General features: G+C 33.7%; 1 long non-coding RNA gene across 1 annotated transcript; it reads right to left on the reverse strand.

The window, feature by feature from the left end:
- Window positions 1-4880: 4880 nt before the first annotated feature.
- Window positions 4881-13882, reverse strand: LOC145789125 (uncharacterized). The gene is made up of 3 exons (XR_014361675.1): window positions 13755-13882; window positions 8366-8468; window positions 4881-5051 (listed from the first exon to the last, which is right to left on the reverse strand). It is a non-coding gene; the product is annotated as an uncharacterized LOC145789125 (long non-coding RNA).
- Between the last annotated feature and the right edge of the window lie 8212 nt (window positions 13883-22094).

Genomic DNA, 22094 nt, shown 5'->3' on the forward strand with positions numbered 1-22094 from the left:
TATGTTATTATCATTCAACAGATCTATTTTTCTTGAAATAATATATTTGATTTTTAACTAATGAAATAATACTAACAATAAATAAGATGTTTCTCAATGACCCTAATGTCTAAAACATATATATGCTAAAAAACATTAATAATAAATTGAATGTCATAAATCTATCTATCTATATTTGTTGTGGGTTTATATATTTTTTCAAGTTATGTATATGGTTATAAACATTTGTGGGTGTGTAATTTTTTTTATCACTTTATGCCAAATATATTTTTTATTTTGAAAATTTTAAAATTGAAAAATTTTGTTTAATGTTTTGAAGCTCTTGTAAAAAATAAAAAATCAAATTTCAAATTAGATTTGTTCAGATAGACTTTAAAAAAATTTTAAATTTACAATTAGATATTGAGAGGTAAAAAAAAGATTTTAACTAAAGAGATAGAGATCAATGTTAATTAAGAAAGATTTTAACTCAAGCTATATAGATCAAATTTATTAATTTAATCTGTTCAAATATCATTTTTTTTTTTTGGTTATGTTTATTTATTTTTTAATTAGAAATTAGGGAAATTAGTGAAGGAGACTTGAGAGAATACCAAGTAGGAAAGAAAATGATTTAGAGTTAAGTATTAAGGATTTGGAGGCATTTCATGTTCCACACTACATTTTTATAATACATAAGAAAATAAGAGGAAAGGGAGGGACTGAACATCTTGTAAATAATTTATTTTTATTTTTTCATATGTACCAAAATCACACATTAATATAAGTAATTTTTCCTTTCCCATTTGGTCTTTATTTTTTATTTTTTATTATTATCTAAGATTAATGTTCCAACCATGTCTCACACGACCTGAAACTAAAATTTTAGCAAGAAAGAAAAAATTGTGTGCTCATATGTATTGGACTAAGAAAAAATTGTGCCCAAAAAAATAATAAAAATTGAAGTACAATTAACAACAGCAAATACTAATCAAATGGAAAAGAGATGGGATAATAAAGAGAGAACACATTGCCAATACTCTCCATCTCATATACACCAAACCATTTGTATGATTCAAGATTCTATTTTATACACACCAAAAAAAAAAAAAGTGACCCCTCTTTACAAGGGAGTCGTCTTCGATAAGTTTCTTGTTGACATATGTGGAAGTACATGTACTTCCAAACTGAAACTTCCTCCTCATGGTTAAACTTTCTATAATTCCTCTATAAAATCCATTTATTTGATCATTTCAGTAATTCTCGATTATCTTCTCATTTATTGTTGTTTGTTTTCCATTGTGGCATAGAAGCAGGTTGGCCTTGGGTTAAGGTCACTAAGACTTGTGCTTTAAGCCTCAAAATTTGGTTCAAAATAGGACTCCTAAATTTGTTAGTAGTGAGACCAATTGGGAAAAACCAAAAACCAAAATTGTGAATGATATGTTTTTTAGTTATTCCTCAAGAGGATGACTACACAAATGCCTCAAACATAATTTGTTTTGAGCTTGCATATGACAATGATATCAATATAACTTAATGCTCTTCAACAGCACATTACAACCCAAAGATACAAAGGTTTTGAAGCTAGATTTTCAGATATCAATTTTAACTCAAAAGACGATTAGACCAAAAATATATATATTGCAAACTTTCAGTGCAACATCTAAAAATGCTTTATCTTGTTCTGTGTGGTGCACATGCACGTAAAAAAAATACAGTTTCAGTTCATGAGCCTCCTGTCACTATGAGGCCTGCCAGCACATTCGTAAACTATTTAAAAGGTTATTTTGCTTATAATACAGTCATAATTTGTAAACTTCTGGATGAATAAAGAAATTTTGTACATTCCAGGTTCAAGGATTTCAAAAGAAATTGGTACGTTCATGCATAGTGCATTAGGATCTTGGTATTGGTGGCGACTTGTATGCACCTATGAGAATAGAGAAAATATTTTTTGGGAAAACTTGTACAAATGTAGAGAGATCTAAATAGCTAATCTGAAGGATTTGCCAATCAAACTCATGGTTTCTACAATGTTGCATGTCGTGATGCTATAAAATGTGAAAGAAGGTCCACAAAGTCTATGCCAATTGAAATTGAAAGGAGACAAAACCCCGAGTTGGATAAACACCACATGTCACAACAGTATACAAACTAGAAATTTACTTTTACAATTTACATGGAAAAGAGAAAACCCAAGTCTCAATGGCATTATCTATCTAGCTCAGACTCTGAATGAACTGCTTGAAAAAGAAACTATAGGTGATATAATAGAGGGTAAAATTAGTACTGAAATAAAGGTGAAGCATTAGAATTTAAAAAAAAAAAAAAAAATTACACTACTTTGACGGCTCTCAATTAACCATGAAACCAAAAAAGCCTTTCCGAACAATGCAAAGCAGAACCATGAATGACATACACAGGCAATTGAGCCAAATGCCTCATAGTGGCTGCCAAGACAACAACTAGTTAAGTTTCTCGATGATGCTGAGCTCCAAAACTTTGAGAGCTATATGTAGACATTAGCTGAGTCCACATGAGATAGATAACTCATTTATTTGGATTTTTTAACCAATCAAGCGTAAGATTTTTAATCTTAACTATTCCAACCAACTCAATTTTTAGGTACTCCTTTTTCTGTAGAAGAAAGTTTGTCTAATAATTAAATGGTTCATTTCAGTTTACTGACGATGAAAAATTACCCTGTTTTCAAATCCTAAAAGTATACATCAGTTTTGGTTTAGAATTTTTTTCTTTGAACAATGTTTTGGTTTAGAATTTTCATTCCATTACAGTAGCTTAACAAGTGTAACCAAACATGGGAATAAGAATGGATGTTCCATTTCCACATCATTCAATGTTAGAAACCAACCAGCAGATTGAGGATGAGTATTTCATTCCACGCCATCTTGCATTCCATTCCCACTCTCATCCATCCTCCAATATTGAATCAGTCCTTTTCATCATCCAAAGCTGAATCGCCATTAACACCACTAAGAACAAAGAGAATTGAGCAGATCCTTGTCGAGGGAAAACTTGAAAATCACAAAAGTCCTTCACCTTTTAAAGGGAAGTGTAGGCCTTTGACTTCTTTCATCTTTAAAGATTAAATCAGCAACTGTATAGCAAGGGATATTTCAATATCCTTTTACCTGAATTGCAATTTTCTCTTTAATTTACTCCAAGACATTTTCCCGAGAAGCTAAATTATTATTGAAGATAAGGTTATTTCTGGTTTTCCAAATGGTCCAAAAAACTGTCATGGATGATTATAGCCTCCCATAAGAGCTTTTCGACATTCTTGAATTTCATTCCAAACCACCAATCAAGTAAGGCACTAACTGATGAAAAACAAACTCATTCCATTCCCCACCAAGACAAACAATCACCCCAAATTTTCCAAGATCTTCCACAGAGTAACTCATTTGCACAAATATTAACAGAGCCTAGAACAGGATTCATCCAGAGAATTCATTTTAATCAAAACATCACAAATGGTAATCCTTTTGTGCCGGACTAGCCAAGCAAAATCAACAACCTGATCAACCTAATGGATCCACTCTCAAAATTAATTGATCCATTGATTGGCATTAACCTGATCAACCTGTGGCAGCATTTGCAACAACCTATGATGGTCTTCCTCCTCCTCCCATACCAAGAAAATCTTTCTCTATGACATACTCATAATGAGGAAATCATTAATGAGACCATCTTTGTTACATCAGACACCCATTTATCAAACAAAAAGAGAAATCTCATTCCATTTCCCAATTTTAGAAGCACATTATTGGGGACATGTTCAGAAAAAAAAAAAAACAAACAAACAAACAAACAAACAAACAAAAACTGCACTATCGTTTAAGAAATAAAATATCCTTCAAGAAATGAAATATCCCATCTCTTGTTGTCCCAATTTATCTTTTCACAAATCACTCTTTTCCAAAGGGGATTTGGCTCAGATGCAAACCTGCACCACCACTTAATCAAGAAAGCTTCATTCTTAATTTTTAGATTAGAACTACCCAGAACCATAAATCTATGTAATGAATCTTTCATCATATGAGATTACGCTCATTGTAATTATAGTCACAGGGTTAGTGTTCAATGTTTATTGGCTCGATTTGTTTTAACAGAAAGACTCACGTTAAACTTATAGTAGGCAGGGCTGAGGAGGCTGTTGAAAGATTATGAAGTATTCTCTAGTTTCCTTTGCCATTTCAGGCACAAAATTACTAATTTATACAATAACTTCGTTCATATGATTTGAGTTTAGAAGGTGAAATCTTTTCACCCTTCTCTTTTAGAAAAAAAATTTCTCTAGGTGGATATCCCCTTGGCAGAACTTGTAAGTCTTAGATACTTCAATCTTTAGTTTGCCTCATCACTTACTCACTCTCTATTGCTGCAAAATGTGAAAATATGCTGACTGCAACTGAAGCCAAATAATACGAATCAAATTTCAACACTCAGATTCTTTGATGAACAAAACATCATTTTTTTGGGTAAGTCAATATATACCAAAGATCAAAAGTAAATACATAGTACAAGGAGCATACACGGACAACACAAACATGGGAATCATCTAAGCAATCAAAAGATGAGGACAATACCATTTAGTCAATGTAGGCCTCGTTTACATCTGACATGAACATATGTACAACAAATACAACATACAGACCAGAAGAAGATAGCAATAGCTGCACAGAAAGGGTAGAAAGCCAAAGCAGCAACAACAGTAGCATCAGCATAAAATCAGTCAATTTACGACTGAGCTTTTATATGTGACACATGCACAAAAGCAAATAGAGTTTGATAAAAGAAGCAGCACGACCAGAACCAGGGAAACAACAACAACAATACAGAATCATCAAGCCGCTTCATATCTAGATTCATCAAACCTTCTTTCGGTCTTCAACAAGGTGCAACATTTCTTTAAATCAGATGCAACATTTACTTCACTGGACGCAGCAGAAAATGATTGAAAGAGTTGATACCATCCTTCGGAAGCTCTTTTGGTTTCCCAAGGATAGCAGTAGTTGGGGCAAAGCAAATAAATGAATGTATCGAACCTATAAATGAAAACAATAACCACAATGACAAATAATTTTTATTTTTATTTTTATTTTTTTGTGATAAATACAATGACAAACAAATATTTGGCAAGCACCTACCGAAACTTAAACCACATGAAACCTAAATAACATTTAGTTGGCATAGATGACATTTACACCTTGAACAATTTTTACTAAAATTTGAAAACACCACAGGGGAAAAAATAATAATAAATAAATAAAATAAAAGAGTGGTTTAGCAACAAACTTATGGTGAATTATGACAGCACTAAAATAAATAGTCTATGACTCTTCGACGAAAAGGAAAAAGCATTTCATCATAAAACTACTATTTGCATAAGCTTCTAGTAATGCAGAAATGACAGCAAGACTAACCATATACCAAAAGAAGTTATTATATGTCACTAAAAGATATAGAGATACACAATGCCTAAACATGGTGATATCAAATATGAACAATGGAGTCGGTGTAAGCAACTAAGCATATAGCCATATCCGTAACCTATGGTAAAATTTGTAGTTTCTTCGATAGTCATGAGAAGACACGATCTCTAACCAAACCAAATCTCTATCAAATGAAATATAGGCAAAACATCAAGTAAAACCATGTTACATGCTTTGGTGTGATCAATTTTTCAAAAAAAGCTTGCAATTTTCATCATTTGTTTAGCCATAAAGATGAGTCTTCAATTACATAGTACATATATAGCGATCCCGGTTTCCCTTTTCTTTACTTGTTATTTACAGACTTAGGTTCCGTGGAGCTGGTTGTTGAGAGTATGTTGTTTGCACCCTTTAATCCTTAGTTTGAGTCTTGGGTTGTGTTAGGAAGATTTGGAGCAGGTTGGTTGAGCTTAGGAACCAAGTCTAGTTGCCCAGATTTTGGCTTGTCCGCTCGAGCGGGGAATACACCCATCCAGTATGTCCTGTGTAATGTTGGCCGCTCGAGCTGGGTATTGGACGCTCGAGCGGGAAGTCGTGAGTGACGCTCGAGCGGGGAGTTGGGAGCTCGAGCGGGGACCTGTCTGCAAAAACTTCTGGGAGTGTGCATTCGCCGCTCGAGCGGGAGTTTGGCAACTCGAGCGGGAGTCTGTGAGTGGCGCTCGAGCGGGGGTTTCCACGCTCGAGCGGGGCGACTGGTATAAAAATCCGAGATCCGACTTTCTGGATCATTTTTCATCTCCTTTTTGATTTTAAAACCCTAGAACCGTCTTCTCCCTCTCCCTACACACCTTCTCTCTTAGGTTTGATCTACTTAGAGTGTATTTCTACCCTAAGTCCTTTGTTAAAACGATAGAGTGGGTCGAGGGCTTCCATTTAATCTGAACAATCTTGGGTTTGGAGCACTTTGGTTTTCGTCATCTTCTCCATTCGAGTTCTTTTCTTCAAGGTAGGGATTTCCTACTCCATCTTATAAGTTTTGTTCTAAGTTTTGGTATTTTGATATGTTGGGAATGCTTTGGTAATTTTGGGAAAAACCCTAGTTGTAGTAATGAATTAATTTGTGTAATTAATTTTAGGAAATTGGGGAATTTGGTTAAATTCATGAAATTGAGGAATTCATTGATTAAATGGTGTAGTTGTATAATTTAAATCACTCACCTATTGAATTGTTGATGTATTTATTTCCAGTCTAGAAATAACTGTTTTGGGCTATCGGTGGAGGATAGTCGTGCTTGTTGTAGACACTACATGTGGATTAGGGATAACTGAAACTAATCATTGATTGAGTCATTAATTTTTGACTGCTGGATTAATACAGATATTATGTGTATTGATTGTGTGTTGTATATGTTATGTGTTTGCATACATTGTTTTGTGTGGGAGGAGATAGGGGATGTACTCCACGGTTTAGGGGAAGATAGGGGATGGACCTCTAAACCGGATTTTGTTTGGGAGGAGATAGGGGATGGACTCCATTAGCATCACTTTTATGTGTGCTTATTTATATTGAAGTGTTTTATTGATACAGCACTAAAATGTGTATCAAACTGGAAGTATGAAGTGTTTTGATTTGAGCCTGAGTCTCATCTGTTTGTTGACACTGGATGAATGTGAATATATTATGTATGGTTCACTATTGTAAGATTGGCCAGGTTCTGAGCCATATTGATAATGTTGGAAAGTAAAACATGTCTTAGGCAATAGTGTCATGAAACTGTATAATGATGTAATTGATTGTCTTGGTTAACCATCTATTGAATGCTATTGCTTTATTCAATGCTTATATTTGATTTAGTATATTTCTACTGGGTTGTGGGTCACCCTTTATGGGAACATCATTTTCAGGTTCAGGTGATAAGCTACCTCCCAGGACTTAGCTTGGAAGGATTTGGATTTTGAAGATTATCTTTAGTTGTTTGTTTTTATTTGATAAATAATCAAGCCTAGGGCTTTATTTGTATTTGAGTTAGAACTCATATTTTGTGTCCAAGTGTTGGCTTGGAAAGATGTAAGCCCATAGGGCATTTAATTTGATGTTACATGTAATGTTTTTATTTAATAATACTCTGAAGAATGAATTAATAAATTGTTTTCTTTAAGTAATGCGTGTTGATGATATACATATAATGGGTTTATTTTGAGGGCGTTACAACATATGTTAAGTTAAACAGAATTAATAACCAGCTTAAATTTATTGAAATTTTGATAAGTAAATGTCAACAATGGCCAAAATCATTGCATCACATTGATATATGCCTGCTATTTGAAAGGAAGGGTGTGTTCAATAGGTCAATTCTTGGTAGACTCTCAAGACTCATTTACTTCACGTGAAGAATTGCTATTAATGAAAACCATATAAAGGAGCTGTGAGGTAGGACTACAAAAAATAAACATTGGTACAAAAGAAAACAAACACTTTGTACAACCAACACGATGAAACAATATTTGTGCAATCCATACTTCGATTCTTTTTTTCATTTGAAAAAAATCGTTTTAGTTGTACATGCATAACCGCAAGTATGCCCAATATAGTGGCATGTGTGTGATGCAAGCAGAAGGTGTTGCACTTCACATATTCCAATGTTGATGTAAGAGTAGAGTTTGAAGCAGAATCCATTTCAAAAGCTACACATACAAAAGAGAACATGCTCATCTCCTTTTAGACTTCAATGAACAAAATGAAAATCATGTCACAAACCATTATTTGATGAGTCTACCAAATAAATGAGGTCAGGAATTTAAAAACTTGACAAACCTCACTCATATTCTACTTCATTAGTTCAAAATCATAGGTGGAGAAACAGTTTTACAAAAATAAAATAAAGAAAGAATATTTGAGATACAGAGTCAGATTTGATAATGCTTACATTGAGCTTTGGGAGAGCGGAAAGAAAGAAATAGAACTTCAAATTAAAGAACCCTTAAACCACACTGTCATCCATAGACATCACCACTTAAGCAGAAAAATTGCTGAAAATTGAAAAGTAATTGGGTTAGTGATTGCCACCAAACGGAGATCAAACAACATATGTAGACGAAGCAAAAAGACATCAATGATTCATGGTGAAAATACATAAATTCAAGGTAAGTAATCAATGCTCCGACCAAAAAATTAAAAAAGAAAAAGAAATTTACGGTTGATTATTGTGACTAGGCATGTGATCCTAATTATGTCTGGGTTGTTAAAGTCAGAAAACAAATTACCATTCTGCAATATGATTTTTTTTTTTTATATCAGAAAACAAAAAGAGTTCATGAATAATAATGTGAATCATTACAATCAATAAATAAACACTAGGAAGGGATAATAAAGAACAGGAAAAAAAAAAAAAAAAAAAGGCAGCATACAAAACCACCTTAAATTCCGAATAGAGACCCAAAATCCCTCTATGAAGAAGAATACAGTGGTTGGTTGGCAAGAGACCAACAGTGAGAACACTTGAAATGGAATTCTCTTGTTTTTCAATAGAAATTAATTTGGCCTCTTCATCTTCAACCTTCATCAAGTTAGAGCACCTCCAACCCTTCACCAATTTTTTCATCTACATTGACTCCAAATTTGAATAAAAAGTTTGATTTAATATGAAATACTTCAATCCTTACATCAAAATCTTTTAAAAAAATCCTCTCTTATCCCAATTTTTTCTTTTTACCAAATTTGACGAAAAATAAAAATAAAAATTCGTCTCAAATGCTTCATCTTTTTTTAATTTTTTTCAATTTCGACCCTTCAAATTCTTTTTTTTTTTTTTGTGATTTTTTACATTTAAAAGGGAAAACTGTTATGATAAAAAATAAAAATAAAATAAAAAAACATAGCCCAACCTCCCCATATATATATATATATATATATAAATTATATAAGTAATACACAGGCTCAGTTGTGATGAGATGAGGAGATTGTGACACTGTTAGCATTGATAAAAAATAATAAAATAATAATTTTGATATATTTAGTTTGGGTGATTTTTGAGGAGTGAGTACCGGTACTTTTGATTGCTCATATTGCAATTTATTCCTCTACCTCCTCTCTGCTTCAAAGATGTATATGTCGTATATGAAGACTGCAGGAATGGGAGTGATGAAGAGATTTCAAACATACCGCTCGAGTGAAACACTTCATTAGCGGTAAATACAATATTCCAAAAGTTTTGTAGGTCTACAATGAAAGTACTGGGAGCCTCACATCTACGCTCAAGTGAAGACTTGACTGCTCGAGTGGTCTCGCCTGTAAACAGGCAGGATACTGGGAGCCTTGAATCATCGCTTGAGCGACCACTTGATCACTCGAGTAGTCTCCCAAAACAGAATGTTACAACCTTTCCTCCTTAAGGAAATTTTGTCCCGAAATTTCGTGATTCCTATCAACAACAAAACCCAACAACTCAATGATGTTCAACACCCATAATCCTTTCAAGAGAATAACATTTCTCATACTGCAATAGATGAGCTCTATCCCTATCCAACATATCAATACTAATACTTTCAAGAGAATAACATTTCTCATACTGCGGGTAGCAGGTTGGGTTGGGTTGGGTTGGGTTGGGGGATTGGTGGGTAAATTGCACACCCATAATCCTAGGCTTCTTCTTCTATCCTTCTTCATTTTTCTTCTTCCTACATCATTACTCTCTTTGTATTGAGAATGAATTCAAGTATTACTAACTTATTAAGATTTAGCATGTCATCCTTTAAAGGATGAATGGATTGGGACTTAGGAAACTGAGGTTTTTGAACAAAGCATTTTAGAAAATGGCTAGGGAGATATGCTGAGGAAGATAAGGGTAGTGTAGAATAAGGAATACTGTGAGGACTAATAAAATTTGTACAAGTCTTTTGGGGTGAAATTATGGAAGAACTAAAGGAATGGCTGAGAAGAATTCTCCAAACATATTTACTTTTCGGTAGCAAATTTGCAAAGATGAGATTTCATGATGACTACTGTATGGTAGTAAGCTCCACAGACTAATAGTTCCAAATCTCTTCAAAATCACATCATATAAGGAAGCCATGGTACCAGGCAATGTTAGTGGAGTAGATGGTACAGTGGTTTGGCCCAATTGTATAGGGCCTTGCAAGAATGAGACGTTGACATGGTGAAAACATCCCCATGCTTTTTCCCACTCTAGTAGATACCAAAGGGGTAGAAGGCTTACTTTGTGGCAAGAAGTCACAAAGCGTAAAAATTTTAAGGTTCGATTCTATGCTAGTAATGTTCCTAGCCAACAATCGAGCAAGGCCTTCCTAAAGTGTCCCTTCTCTTTTTCCCTTGATAGATATCAACATTGGAAAGAATTATGATCTTGATAATTTGGTGAAATGGGAAAATGTTCAAAGGAAATCCAGAAAAAGTTAATAACCTATTGGCTAAAGCCTAAACGCTTCTTTTGTTTTCATTATTTAGGATATACCTTACTAGAGCTGACAACTCAGAGTGGTCGTCAAGTGAGGATAAGAGTTAAACATTGATGGATGGTGGGCTCCTATTAGTGGTATGCCCTAAAAGTCCCTTGTCATTTAATTAATAAAGGGAAAAGTTTTATTTTATCATACTATCTTTTTTGTGCTATTGTTTACATTGTAATACAATTAAAGTTCAGAATTTATGTCTTAAGAGTTAAAATTGAGAGACATGTACTTCTCAGTATTTTATTCTTAAAAGTTCCTAGTTATACGATTACTATTTGGATGTTAGTAATCCAAACCAAATGGACTAGCACGTGTTATGCTTGTTCAATTGGAAAAAGGAGTAGTCTCAAGTCACTTGTGTGGGACAATCAAACAACCATGTGTGTGTTTGTTAGAGAACAAGTGACCACCTAGGAACATATCTAGTTCGCTCATATGTTATAGTTGTGTGTGCAATCCTTAGACTGAGAACATCATGATTATCCTATATGTGCATTGCTAAGTTTTGACAATACAATATGTTTATATTCTAACAACAAAATATGAACCTGTATAGATAGGGCTTAGTGAGACACACATGGAGGCACGTGAATGTGTAAGAATTGATCCATTTCTCAAGTAAAGAAAGAATATATGTGATCTTTTAGGATATAAGTCGAGAAATACCTTGGTCAAGGCAAAGTAATAATTAGAAAGGAGTTTCTAATTTCACCAATACAAGTTGATATGCATTAGATTAGACATATGATTGAGTTAGGTGTTTGACAAACCTCAATGTCTTAATGACCTTTTGAGACATCATACGATGAAAGAATTGAATGTATGGTAACTGTTAGAAGGGCTCATTTTTTATGTTCATAATAATATGTTGCTTGGTGTCACTCAAGATTTTTGGAAGCCCAAGGAAATGTTCCATGGGACATTTAAAATTCATAATAAATATCAAGAATTTATATTATTTCTACTACACAGATAAGTGTGAACCAAAAATTTCATACACAGTAAGGACAACATGTAATATAATGGAATGAAAAGAGTTAATCCAAATTAAGTGTTAATCAGGGATTTAAATTAATAAAGAGTTTCGAAAAGCAATTGCGGTTGCCGTAACGATTGCAGTTGCAGAGTGTAAAGGCCGTAGAGTAACGATTGCGGTAGCCGGAACCGTGAATTTTTTAATTTTTCGTACAATTTGAAAAAACTTACCGATACACATAAATTTTTTTTTTTTCAAAATAGAATTTATTAGGATTTAAAATAGATTTTGATCAATTTTTGTTAGTTTTTAAGTATAATCCAATATATTTCATATTTTTAGATCACTATAAAAGGAGCTTTTTACATTTTATTTCAATAGTTAATGACTTTAAGAATAATTGATTTTAAATGTTTATAAAATTATTTTTGACCAATACCAGAACTAACTAAATAAAAAATATTTACAATTATTAAATGAAATGATTATAAAAAAAAATTGTGCCATAAACAAAAATTATTTTTGAGCAAATGATTTTTTTTAAAAGACATTTTTTTAGACAACACTTTACAGCTAATTAAATAAAATTATTTACAATTAAGTATTAAATGAAATGATTATAAAAATAAAAATTGTGCCATAAGTAAAAAAAAAAAAATTTGAGATTTTTTTTAAAGACATTTTTTAGACAACACATTATAGTAACAAAATAAAAAATATTTAGAATTAAATATTAAATGAAATGATTATAAAAATAAATACAACCAGTGTTTATAAATTTTTTATTTTAAATGCTAATGTAATGAAATAAAAATTAAAAAATAAATTAAAAAGAAAAAAAATTCATACAAGATTTTTTCTTTGGACTTGAATGACTTGAGTATTCGTTCTTTTTTTGTAAGATTTTTTTTTTTTTTTTTGGGAGGGGGGAAGCTATTCAGAATATTGTAACGGTGTGTAACAGACCATTACAGTACTGCAACAGCCGTTATGTAACACCAAAACAACAGTTATACATGTGAATTTCTGTCGCACCGCAAAAGCGGGTATAACAAGTAGCGCTTACCACCGCAACTCACAACACCATTTTTTGAAACCATGAGCTAATTACTGAGATTACTGCAATTAAGAGTTAATTGTGATATAACTTGTTCATTGTAACGTACTTATGAAAAAAAAAAAAAAAAACATCTTTGTTAAAAGATCAGGAAGATCATCAATCCTTGTGGGACAAGATAGACTTGGTCCTCAAATATGAGAGCTATTATAAGAGCTAGCACTTCAGAGATTGACATCTGCCTCTTATTGTCTCTCTAGAATACTTGTGAGCTTGACAATGCCCTTGTTATAAGACTCTTAGAGATCGGATGCTTGAACTACTTTTGAATTGGAGTGAACTCAAAAATCAAGCAAGGAATTGAATTTTGTGTTTGAGGTATTGTTCAAACTATTTCTATGGATGTTTGTATCTATTATATATCACAAATATATCATGGGGATTGAGAATCAAAATAAATTTTAAATTCCTTTATGCCTAGCCCAGGTACGCAATTTCCAACAGCTCCTCCATGCTTGTATTTGGATGGAGTAACATAGGCAATCTTTTGAAGGACTGGAATTGCCTGATCTGGCATTAAAACATGCTGATGTGAGATCCCCATATTTGGTTAGCAGGGATTAGGGAAAATCCTTCTTCCATATTGATTTTTCTGTTTAGAATTTGGGTGGAATGAGTCTACAGCCGATAGGCTTGTTTTGCTTGCTAATATACATCTACATCGTATCCTATGTACATGGTTGCACCCATTTGATGCATTTCCCTGACAGAACATTACTCATTAAAGAAGTCAAGAAAAAGAAAAAGTATCTACCTTGAGTGAGAACAGCCACTCTAACTGTCCGTCCAGTTCCCTTGGGTAAATTCACCTATCATGAAAGAATTAGAACAATAGCAGAAACTAATTGTAGTCCATGAGATTGCTACCATATTTCTCATTACAATTAATCAAATGCAAGGAAAACTCACTGTTGCCATTAGCTGTTGATCATTGTATTTTGGGTCAATGTTGAGATGGAAATGAGCTTCAGCTGTTTCGACAACTTTGTGCTCGCCATTTGCTTGAGCAATGATATTCTTGTTTTTAAGTCATTGTAACGCCCCGAAATTTTGACATGAACTACCCACAAATGATCAACATTCACTCAACATTAACAATAATCTGCCCATCTTTAAGTAATTAAATTAGAGCCCTTACAAAGGTTTTACATGCGGGTATATATTCATCGATACAAAACATATGAATCTATAGCATGTAAAGCATCCATTCTCAAAACAATACAATGCCCTTAAGGGCTTACATCTTCCAAAGCATAAGCCTGGTTACACAAAAATGGTTTCTACAACCCATACACATTAGCCCTTGGCTCAAAAGAATTACACAAAATAAAAGAGCTATGTACTCTTCTCAAAATATCCACTTCCTCAGTGTGGTGGGATCACCACATCTTTACCTATACCAAAATCCCATAGGGATGAGCACAAAGCCCAGTAGAGTATTCTCACAAAGTATATACAGTTATGCTTTATCCTCAACATAAAATAAACGTGAGTGCAATGCCATGCCAAAGTTCATAAATGAGGAAAATATTCATTTCAATGCACGTTCTCAAAATCACCATGTTCTCAATATTAGCTTGTAGTCTCATCAATTTCAAACTTCCAATATTAATTCAATGGGGGCGGTAAATACGACACCGGTAATCCCTAGGCTGGTGTTTGCAAGTAGGCTCAACACGCACTACCAAACTGTCATTTTTACCGGTGCTAACTGGAAGGTTCGACACCTATCTGCGCAGCTTGTGGGTCTTTCACCCTGGACACTCAAGCCAACTTAACAAATTCATCTACACCCCCTATCCGGACTTACCAGCGTATTTACCCCATACACATTTCTATTAGTTCTCATGGTAATGTAATCTTTCTCAAGTAAACATGATGAGAATGCAGCAATGGTAATAATCCACTTTATGCACATTGATGATATAGACTCAAATGGAAATGAGATGCAATAATTAATATCTCATAACATTTCTCTATTTCCAAAATGTCTTAACACCAATAATAAACAAATACCTTTCCACTTTTACAAATACGTTTCTCACCGCACAAAGAATCATGTGTCTTCAACACATCATCACAAGTTCTCAACACCAACCCATCATGACCAAACCTTTTAACATGGCCAACATATCATCTTTCATTTCATTTCCCCGTTACATTATAATTAAGCATTTCACATCATCCATGGCACCCAACAACTTACCATCTTACAACATCACAAGATTATATGAAATTTTCAAACATCATCCTTCAAGATTTCAATTTCACTACCATGGTGCTCCACAATTATCATCTTACCTCATTACAAGTTCAAGTGTTAGCAACAATGTTAAAATACCATCTCATATCCCATGTGTCAAGTATGTTGTTATTATGATAACATTTGGTGGAACTTACTCTCATACATCCTGTTAACACAAGAAAGTAAATAATTTCAAGGACATTTTCATTATTTTGTAAAATCTCCAATTTCTAGGGTTTTTGTCAAAAACTCAACACTTCTTCACTTCATGATGAAAGCATCATCAAAATCATCCCTTTTAAACAATAAATAAGAAGTCACAAGGATCAACTTAGAAACATTTCAACATTTAAACCCTTATTTGAGAAATCTCATCATCGTTGAACCAAAACCAAAACTCTCAAAACAAATTCAATAGAAACACAAAATCAACATTTAACTTGCAAAACATGTATATATAACTCAAGAATATCCCTACCTCAAAGTTTTGATGAAGAGTGCAAGAAGAAACCCTAGTCCCAAGATGGAAACTCTTCACTTTCTCCTACACCAAACAAGCAAGCCCTAGCTCTAAATCTTCAAGCTTGAGGAAGATGATGATGAAAATCAAACCCAAGGAAACAAGAATCAAAGGTTCTAGGTGCTTTGGTTAGGGTTTTTAGAGAGAAAGGGGAGAGAAAATGACTTTTAGAGTGAGAGAGAAGGGTTAGAAAGTGAGGGAACTTCGGCCCCAAAATGAATAAAAAATAGAGTTTTTGGATCTGCCTAGTCCCACACATGCGGCACTTGTCCCCGCACGTGCGACTGCCCTTTCCCGCACATGCGGCACTGATCCGTGCACGTGCGGCTGGTCCCACACCTGCCCTCCGCACCTACTTTTTAAGCAGAATGCAACACACTCCAGCTCCTCCCTCCTCACACGTGCGGCTTGGCCTCCCGCACGTGCGGCCCATTTCCGCACGTGCAGCCTTGGGCCCCCGCACATGCGGCCCCCTGCTTTCTAGCCCGAATTTTCACAACTCGGCTCCCGGACCTTCCGAACTTGCTCTAGCACGCTCCGGAACAAGTGAGATTCAACACTCACAAACAAAACCTGAATAAGGGCTTAAATTTGAAATAACTTTCGGATGTTTCAAACCTAACGGAAGTAAGAGAGGACGAAGCCAAAGAGAAAGAAAAGAAATGAAGGGAACCCGGCCATTACAGTCATACCCTTTCTTGTTTTCCCTCAATTTTTGAATTTCCAAGAATCTCTTAGACCTCCTCTAATAATCCTAACAAAAGGAGGATAAGGAGTAAGTTAAAAACGCAGCAAAAACATGAATGTGATAGTATGGGGGTAGACAACTTAAACAAACAAAAGAGGAGACAAGACCAGCAACCACAGTAACAAATATCACGTTCAGGATTCATGCAAAGCAAATTTCTGATTTAAAAAGGCAATATATGTCAAGAATTTTTAAACGTGAGGTCTCCTAGCTCTTGTTCTATAACAATTTACAATTTATAATAATTTAAAACACAAGGGCTTTTAATCATTTTGAATAATTTGAGAATTTAGATAAAATTGCAGAATTATTGTTAATATTCAAGACCCGATTATATAAAAGGCATTCTTCTCAAATGAGCATGAACTATGACATAAAAAGTGTTCTCAAAACTTGAGAATGAACTAATACTCTACTGCAACCATAACCTGTATAGCCAAACTTAAATAAATAAATAAAGGGCAAAACCACTAGGTATAGCCAAAGTTTGTAGATAATCAAAAGATGAAGAAATGAAAAAACAAAAATATGACATACAGTCTTTTTCAGACGCTACAACGGAGGATTCTAAGGGATTGAAGTGCTCATCATTAAGATAAAATTCAAGCAAAAACAAGTAAATAAATGACTATAATACACCCACAATACATGGTTTCAATCTCTCATATTGGTTTCCTATAACTAAAACTGAAAAATAAACCGAAATCAAACAAAATTCAGTATGTAATTCACTACACACATCCACAATCCAAGAAAAACAAAATAAATACCAATTAAAGTAGATCTTAATTAGCACAATCTATTCCCAACTCAAGTATAAGATTCTTGAAACAAAAAATTTTACAATCACAGTTAAAATAAATGTGAAAATCAAAGAAACCCAATAAATAAAATCATTAATGTGTCCACAATTTAAGAGAAAGGGAAACAAGGAATGAGATTACACATATTTTGTCACTCTTGAGAGGCAATGCAGCTTTGCCTTTTGTAATAACCCTCACCACTGTTTACTGATAATATCACTGATTACTGCTAAACTGAGACTGATCATGATAATTGACTGAATTGACTAAAATCTTGAACTAATTGATTGTCTGTATCTGTTTAAGTGCATTTCTATCTGTTCGACTGTCAAATTATCTGTTCAGGTTTTATGTTTTAAACTGCAAATTGAAGACCTTATCGGCGGCCGAACCAGAAATTGATTAGCGTTATGTGCTAATTAGAATTTATGGGATTTTATGGTATATTTACTTGAAATGTGATTCTGTATGATTAAATTAGATTAAATAGCATTGAAGCACAAAAGTCCAAGTATTTACCATAATGCCATGTTAGTGGACCACTTAGGCAACACATATTGAAGCCTTATTACATTCAAACAAAACATTTGTTCAGCCATTCTTGAGCCCTCAACCGACTAAGAGAGAGAGAGTGAGAGAATTGAGTTGTTCTTGAGAGTTTTAGCTTGGAATTTGAAGAATCATAGAAGAGATTGCATACTTGAGCTTCTAGTCTTATAATTGGAGACTTAAGGTAGAGTTTATACCTTCTTGTTCATGAATTCAAGTCATTTTGTTGCATGGCATGGAAGTCTAGAGATTAAAGACATGAATTAGCTTCATATGTTGAATTAAGAACTTAATCCATGCATGCATGTTGCCATTCTTGAGTTTTGAAGTTAATGTTCATGAAATTCCACATGCATGTTCATATTTTTGCAATGGACCATGAATTCATCTTGTTTTTGAGGAAATTGGCTCATTAGAGCATGTAATTGAAGCTTTTATCTTGGTTAAATACTTGCATGTCACATTAAAGCTATGTTCTTGAAATTTGGTTCAAATTTGTATTTAATTGAACTACCTTTGGGCTTTGATTTCTCAAATCGATCTTTGAAACATGTAATATTATGGGTTTTGAAGTGTTTTCCAAAAAATTAGCTCAAGAGGATCGAATTTGATGATTTAAAGTTGAGTTTTGAGCTTGAAGTTCAAATCTGGAAATTCTAGATTTTGGACTCACGCTCGAGCGGGGTGACTGGCGCTCGAGCTTGAAATTCGTGCTCCCAGCACTTTGGTCTTGTTTACAGTCTACTCGAGCGGGGTATTGGACGCTCGAGCGAGGACTTGTGTCACACGCTCGAGCGGGTATCGAGCGTGATTTTCACACATCCAGTACTTTTGGCATGTTTTACAGTCCGCTCGAGCGGGGTAACTCGCGCTCGAGCGGAGTATTTTGTTTGCCTGTCCACTCGAACGGGTAAACCCACGCTCGAGCGGGACCCCTGTTTTCTGAAAATTTGTTAAGTGTTTTAAAAGTGCATCTTTGTATCCTCATTTCATCCTAGGCATTCTTAGGCCTAGTTTAAGGCATCTTAATGAGGATATTGATGTAGAACCACACTGAGGCAAACTAGGGATTAAGTTATTATTTTTCCCAACTGTGTAGCTTAGTGTGTGTTCATTCTGCAACTGTGTAGGGTTGGCATCCGGAGACGCGTACTAGCTTATCTGTAGCCCAGAACTATGTGAGTAACAATGTTGTAAAGATATGTTCAATAATGATTATCTTCTGAACAATCGAACTATACCGTTTTCTGAAATGATACTGTTATTGAATGAATGATGTCTTATTTGTGAACTGTATTCGTGGCATCCATAGCAACCTACTGTTACTGTACTGTACTGCTACTGTCACAGAGATCTCTGTCGGTTCCCATGTTGGAACGACTACTATTTACTGTTATGATGGCCATCAACTGACTGTTCGGTCTATTAAGACCTACTGTACTGTTTTGCTATTAGATGTACCACATATGACTATTATAGTTTCTGAATGACTGTTATGGCATGATATGTGAGCCACAAACCGAATGACTGATATACTGTTTAAATAACTGTTTTCCATACTGAAAGGACATTCATTCTTAACCTCTTTACGCATATGTTATTGACTGGGCTTTAGCTCACTGCTCATATATAAATGTAGGTGTTCAGGCACCGGACCATTGCTAGGAGCGTCAAGCTAAGCTCTGTTTTGTCAAAGCCAACCTTTGTGCCTCACTTCGAGGTTCCTGATCTGTTCAAGCTGAGGCTGCTTGGGGAGTTTTAGATTTCCCCTTTTTTGTTTATAATCTGTATAGACTGAATGTTACTGTACTGTGCTGTTCTAATAGGGATTAGGTCCCTGTTCTGGATGATTGTAACTGTTGTGCATACTGTTTTGGTACTGAATGTAAATATGTATGAAAAGTCTCTTTGCATACAGACTGTCACAGCTCATTGGACACTGTTTATTTACTGTCTTGGCTTCCGCCATGCCCTTGTACTCTGTATTACTGTTATTACTGTTAAGCAGGCCTTCGGTAATCACGGATTACTGGCCGGTTACGGTGCTAAACCCATAGGGGCGTGTTTGGGTCGTGACACCTTTCTTGGGCTTAGTTAGGGTAACAACAACACCACTTTCCACAACACCCTCTTGGAGTTGTTCAGTTCCTTATGCTAGCTCTGCTTCAGCAGCCAAAGCGACCACAACAACTGGGGAATTGGGTGAAGAAACATCAATCCAATTGTTGGATTTTCTGTGTGTGAAATGTAAGGCAAGTGGGTAGAGAGAGAAAGTGTTGGAGAAGTTGAAGAAGCATGGTTTGGTTTGAAGGAGAGAGGGGCTGAGGTGTTGGGGAAGAAAAGAGGAAGAGCCGTGGGATAGCATGAGAGTGGAGGGAGTTGCAGAGAAAATTTACTAATAAGTTCTACTTTCATGACTCATCAATCATTTATTTAGTTCTTATAAGTCCTATTTTACATTAAAATTTCTTAAATAATGTCAACTCAGATTTGAAAACGTAATAGGATAATAGTGCACATATTAGAATGATATCTTATTATCACATTTTGAAAATGACATATTTGTCAAAAAGTTTAATAAGATAATAATACATAAATATCTCATTGTCACATTTTGAAAAAAATGACATGTGTGAAAAAAGTTTAATAAGATAATATAAGACACATTAGAATAATATTCTATTGTTATATTTTAAAAATAATATATGTGACAAAAGTTTAATAAGACAATAGTACACAAATATCCCATTGTTACATTTTAAGAAGAATGACATATTTAACAAAAGTTTAATAAGACAAATAATGTATACATTAGAATAATGTTGCATCGTCACATTTTAAAAAGGATACATTTGATAAGAATTTAATAAGACAATAGTACACAAATAAAGCCTATTCACATTTGGAATATTCAAAAAAATATAATTAAAGGATCTCACGGTGTACCTTTCCAAATTCAATGGATTTAATAGTTTACAAGAAAATTCATAGGACTTTTTGGTACATACTTTTTTGGGATGGGACTTCTGAATAAATTTCTCTTTTTTTTAAATAGAATTAATTGAAAAAATAAAATTTTTAAGTTTTTTTGTTTTTAGTAATTTTTTTTTTCATATTTTAGAAATTTTTAGATGCACCTAACAAGTAAATTTTTGTGAAGAAATTTTTAAAAAAACATTAAAGGTAAAATAACAAAAAAAAATGGTATATTTTTGCTTTTTTTTTCTTTAGGAATTATTTTATTTTATTTTTTTTATAAATATTTAATTTTTAGCTGCATTTAAATTAGATAAACTACAAAGTAAAAAAATTTAAAGAAGTTTATTAAATACAAAAAAGAAAAAAAAAACATAAATAGTTTTTAAAAACAAAACCAAACATACTGATAATGTCATTTGAGGCATTTAATTCGAGATGTTATGTGTAAGTCAAATGTTATTTTTTTTTTTAATCTATTTAAGCGACAGATTCTTAACAAAATACTTGCATTGATATAAATTTATAATTCAAAATGGCAATGTATCATTTTTGTAAAGTGAAGTTAGGTGCTACAAATTTTAGTTACATGGGTAGAATGATATGGAACAATAGTTGAGGGAGTGTAATTTATCCAAAAAATATGAATTGAAAATGACCCTTTTTGTGATAATTCAGGGTATTCGAACCATCTTGTGCACACCTTGATTAATTCCTAGGGGATCAATCCCACCGTCTACTAACGGGGGCTCAATTAAAGTCAAAACAGAACTCCATATGGATTGACCGAATATAGAAATTAAAAATGACCTTAATACATAGTTAATATATGAATGCAAAATGATGTTAATTGGAAATTTTTTGATTTGCAAATGGAAGCTTTCTCCAAATTCCAAGTAAAATGACTTTAATACCCTTTTGGCCCTTCGCTTTATTTTTTTTCTTTTTATTTATATATTATACACATAATTTCTAATTAAAACAACATTAATTTCCCCCGAGAAGAATAAATAAATTCAATTAAGTAACAAATTAACCATATATTATTTATTTGAATTCTAGGTTTAAGAAATTGGCTTGCCAACCCTCTCAACAGGCATAGTGAAGGATAAGTGCGACAAAGTCGGTTTGTACATTTAAGTTCTCACAACTCATTAGATGCTATTTTCTATTATTGAATTGGCTTCCGCCAGCCTCTTTTATTGTGTTATTGTCATTATTGTTAAGTAGGCCTTTGCTAATCACGGATTATT

The sequence above is a fragment of the Camellia sinensis genome, chromosome 2, assembly GCF_055761805.1.
Source record: "Camellia sinensis isolate YWXY chromosome 2, ASM5576180v1, whole genome shotgun sequence".
Taxonomy (NCBI): Eukaryota; Viridiplantae; Streptophyta; class Magnoliopsida; order Ericales; family Theaceae; genus Camellia; species Camellia sinensis.